The sequence below is a fragment of the Anarrhichthys ocellatus genome, unplaced genomic scaffold (genome assembly GCF_004355925.1).
Source record: "Anarrhichthys ocellatus isolate YVR2014 unplaced genomic scaffold, GSC_Weel_1.0 scaffold33, whole genome shotgun sequence".
NCBI classification, from domain to species: domain Eukaryota; kingdom Metazoa; phylum Chordata; class Actinopteri; order Perciformes; family Anarhichadidae; genus Anarrhichthys; species Anarrhichthys ocellatus.
This window is the reverse complement of record NW_022280063.1, coordinates 769,198-773,981: the sequence shown is the minus strand read 5'-3', so window position 1 is coordinate 773,981 and position 4,784 is coordinate 769,198. Positions and strand designations below refer to the sequence as shown.

The following is a 4,784-nucleotide window of genomic DNA, read 5'->3' as shown; positions in this document are numbered from 1 at the left end:
TCTCTCTCTCTCTCTCTCTCTCTCTCTCTCTCTCTCTCTCTCTCTCTGAAAATGGTCTACAAAACAGTGTATGTACACCTACACATATCGTCACAATGACGCACTCAAAACAAATAACTATAGACTGCAGGGCAAAAATATGTAACACTGTTGCAGTACAAGCTGAGTTTCAGCTGTGCTTATTAACTTTCTGTATGACTACAGTACAGATTTGTTTCCTTTAGGTTGAGCCACTCTAATTTCTACACAGCTGAAGTGTTTCTGTTACTGTTGAAATACAACCTGATGCGTCCTGTATAGTATGTTTGTTTTTACCCATGGACCTCTGCTCTACAGGGACCCCATTCAAACTGTCAAACTGGACACGAGTATATTTCGTACTCCGCTGAGTGCCCAGCTGGGGCTTTGTGTCATTTTTACCCTGAGAAATGAATCTGGGTGGTGGTGCCGCTGCGGTTCAGGGAGATTACAGGCCAGTCTGAGCTCCAGACCATGGGAGGAGACCTGCTGCACCGCGAGCTATAGAAAGCCTGCAAACCACAGGCCTGTCATCTGAGTCCTACTCACTGCCTGTTTTCATTCAGAGAGGACCGGTGTCTGTCAGAGCGCCCTCATCCTGATCCACTTTGGACCGGTTTGAGCAAACTTTTTTCATCGCAAGCGCTCCTGCCTGAGAAGATTTAGTCTTTCTCTGCTGTCGGAGGGTAAAAAACATGCCTTTCTATGAGCCATCTGCAGTTTGAAGAAGTATTCCAATCCTTTACTAGTAGCTGTAGAAATACCACAGTGTAGAATATACTCTGATGCAAGTTAAAGTCTAATTCACAGTTTTACTTCAATTAAATAACAGAAGTATTTGTAACAAAGTGTAGTTTAAGGCGCCTGGTGGAGTTGTTAACAAATACAATGAGGTGTACATTCTCATAAAAACATCGCTCCATAGCGCTACTACTACTCAACAGTTCAAAGAGAAAACTTTTTAAGTTTTAAAAGCCACATAAGCCTACTTATGTGTCAACAGCATCATATATTTTTTAAAGATTATTGTATATTTTCCACGTAAAATCTTGATTTTTAAAGTAATTCAGTGCAGTTGTTGAAGTACAAGTACCTCAGGATTGTACATAAGTACAGTACTTGAGTAAATGTACTTAGTTACATTCCTACACTGAGTCATTAACATTTCATTGGGACCAAGATGCACTTTATCTTCTTATGTGCATGCCAGCTGAGTCGCTGTAACTTGTTGTTTCAGATGACGTTGGAGTGCCTTCGTTCCCTCCATCGTCATTTTAGCTGGCACCCCCAACCCACAACCTCCTTCAGCACCCCTGGGAGTCCCCAGCACCCCGGTTTGGCAAGCACCCATGTGGGATGTGTCGACTGACCCTAAATCCCATTGAGATGCGGGCTATTATGCAACACTCAGAGCTGCTCGTGAATGACAATTACGTACTCGAAACTCAATAAGGCGAGGTGGAGGGAGACACAACTGCACATTCGTGGAGATTGAACTCGAGGTGCACTTTGACTGTATCACAGAAAACTGAATGTGTTCACTTTCACCAGCCCAAGTGACTGACTGAACAGATTTGTCCAACTTTTAAGATGTTACAGTTCATCTTAGAAATAAAAAACAAAGATCACTGAGGAAACTGTTGATTGTAACATATTTAAATATCAAGAAAGAAATGTTTATTTAAAGTCACATGTCCGCCAGTCAGATACAGAACTATCATTTTATGCCATGAGAGAAACAGTGCGTACATGACCTTCCTCAAAGGTGTAGTTGGGTCAATAAAATACTAAACATCTGGCTTGACAAGAGGTTTGAGTCCAGAGGGGACGAGCACCTCACATGAAAACACCGACAGGGAGACTCACCAGCGCCCGCTGAATGCAGAAGAATCTCCCGGGGATGAAACGTTGATGAGAAAGAGAGAGAAAAGGCAAAAAGTTGCCAGGTCCGCTGATTTTAAAAATGATGCGTCTGACCTTCCCAGACGCAGATGCGGACGCAGAGCACCGCTGGATGGAAGGAGGGGATATCAACAGCTGGATGGACGGACGCCGTGCGGACAGACCGAGCAGCTGCTCTGACTGGGATGAATATGCGGAGCTGCTGGAGTTCCCGCCGCTCTGCTGCCTCTGACCGGACTGCTGCCTGCATGCCGCCGCATCTACACACCGAGGGGGGACAGCGCCCTCTAGTGGCAGCAAGCGACAGCGCAAGCTCCGGGCTTCTAAAGAGCAAATCCACCCATTTAAACGTCTCGTTGTACTTAATTGCAATTATGTAAGGTCTCTTTTTTTAGACGAAAATGCCACATCACCATTTGTTTCAGTGAAGGTAAAAACGTTGATGTTTCATGAACTCTGAACCATCATTAAAGGAAGAGAAGTCATGATGTTTTTTATTAGGCAGTCACATGTCGCTCTTTTCTAAAGCTGAAAAGGAATTTGACTACTTTTATGCTTCCACTCCATCACGAAAGTGAATTGGTAATTAGGTAAATTACCTTGTGAACTAATCAGATGTTTATGCTCTTATAAATGTGATTTAAAGTTTGGCTTTGTCCTCATCTTTCCAGTGCAACCTGTGCACTTTTTCAGTTGATAAGGCAAACTGAACTTAATTACGAGATAACAATCCTTCACACAACCTAGGCCTATTGGAACTTACAGTTAAAAGCTATCTATTAAAGTGATCGTGATGTAATGTCCTTAGTCCCTTGGTTAGGAGGTAGAAGATGGTTGAGTACAGACCTGTTTTAGGAGGACTTTATAATATATTGGTCGTGAAGCAATATGCATGATTCGGCTCACCAGGCGCAGCTGCTGCGACACGAACACATCTGCCCGTGTTTTTTTTTTTTTTGCTTGCAAACACTCGTCATTGTGGCACTGAATTGCGCTCGTTACATCATTTCATTTCCTCATCGTCATTTCTGAGACACCAACGCGTGACATTTAAGATGAGTGGAAGTTGATACGAAGTTGACTTCTGCAGAAGTCACTGCGGTGAAGTGCACCCTCCAGTGGGTTTAACAAAGACTGCAGGGAGGGCTTCCTTCCTTCTGAACTGGTCACGCTGGTGTTGGTCTCTACAACTCCAGCTGACGATTCACTTCAAACGTTTTACTTTACTGCAAACTTCCCTCACATTCTCTCTGCATATTCAGTCTCACGGTGAATTAGACAGAAACTATAGAATTCCGCGAGTCGCATGCGCGACATGCATGCGCATGGAGACGCTTTTACGCGCGACTCTAGTGACACAGTGGAGGAGAGAGAGAGCCGTGAAGACTGTCAGCGTGGGAGTGTTGTGCTGCCAGAAGATGATCTTTTACCTAAAAGCTTCTCTTAAAAAATGAATACTAATCATATTTAGTTCTGTGGGTTTGGTTTTCTTTTTCTTTAATTTAAAATCTTTACTTCTGAGTTCGGACGAGGTTTTATCACACAAAGAAAAACATCAATACGAACAACAGATCGTTTATGTGTGATTGACACAATGAGTTAAAGAGTTGAGAAAAGGCATTGACTTTTTCACCATAAAATGCTAGTCACTCCAAGAGAAGAATAATAAATAATATTAATATGCAGCCAGAACTCGATAGAAAACAAACTGTTACACTGATTTAATGCAGCTTTATCTAAAGCCCGCCATGTTTAAAATGTTTAACTATTCCTCTAAGTTAACCCTGTCATGCATTTTATACCTAGGCCTTCACTGCTGTCTTGCAGCTGAAACACCACATAATAACCTCATGATGGCGCAAACTACGGTTATTTGTTTCTAGGAGTTTAATAATACACGTATTCATATTAAACTGTTCGGTACGAGGCTTACAAACCGAACAACACGTTTGAATAATACTAGTGCATTTGGAAAATGCAGAAGCTTAAATTGTGGGAAATATAATGTTTTCGGTGGACTCACGTAGGAGACAACAGGCTTTGTGACCTCTGAACCCGGAACAAAAAAAAAACACAACAAAAGACAGCTGAGGTCCCGCACTTCTGAGAGGCTACGCTAAACTAACTTAACAAACAATAACTCCGCGCATGACGGTATGCTTCGTAAATTAACGGACAATGCATACAGTCCAAATCTATATAATTCACACAATGACAACAACAAACTCACAAGAACCAGTCACATATATTCATATGACAACAAAGCAACAAATCAATCCAGCAGACCTGCAGCGGAACACGCATTCTGCTACACACTCGAGGGCCATTCAGATAGTAGATGTAAAAAAACAAATGCTGTTCACTTAAAGACAAACTCCATCCTCCTTTCTTTGTTGACGAGTTTAATCCCACAAAAAACAAAGCTGGGTAAAAAAGAAAATAAACTACACCAAGCAAAATGCTAAAAATGTCATTTCTTCCATATCTTTCAATTTGAACTCTTACTACTCTGACCAAGCCTCTGATGGCTACTTTAAGTTTCGTTTCACAATAGTCACGTGCTCACCCACTGACCAATCACAGCGCACGCTGCACCTCACTGCAGAGCTGCACCTGGAAACTGAGCTGCACCTTAATGCTGACATACTTGTAGGCCAGCTAGCAGGCTCTGGCACGTCAAAGAATACGCCCAACATGTCAAACTAAAGATCTGATTGGTTGAAGACTATGACAATCAACAATATCGCCCCGGGAACAATATCGCCCCTGGACAGGGATTCACTTGTGAGTCTGCAGGCCTGGGCCTCTGTTCTTACCTAGAGACACAGAGGTGAAATCTGATTGGATAAAAGCTCTACTTAAAA

At 42.5% G+C, this 4,784-nt stretch overlaps 1 protein-coding gene across 1 annotated transcript in view; it reads right to left on the bottom strand.

Moving 5' to 3' along the window:
• rerg (RAS-like, estrogen-regulated, growth inhibitor) overlaps nt 1–2,178 on the bottom strand; it is a 38,408-nt gene extending 36,230 nt beyond the window's left edge. The window contains exon 1 of the mRNA XM_031865714.1: nt 1,885–2,178. The gene's annotated coding sequence lies outside the window, so the exon portion shown is untranslated. The remainder of the gene's footprint in view (nt 1–1,884) is intronic.
• Between the last annotated feature and the right edge of the window lie 2,606 nt (nt 2,179–4,784).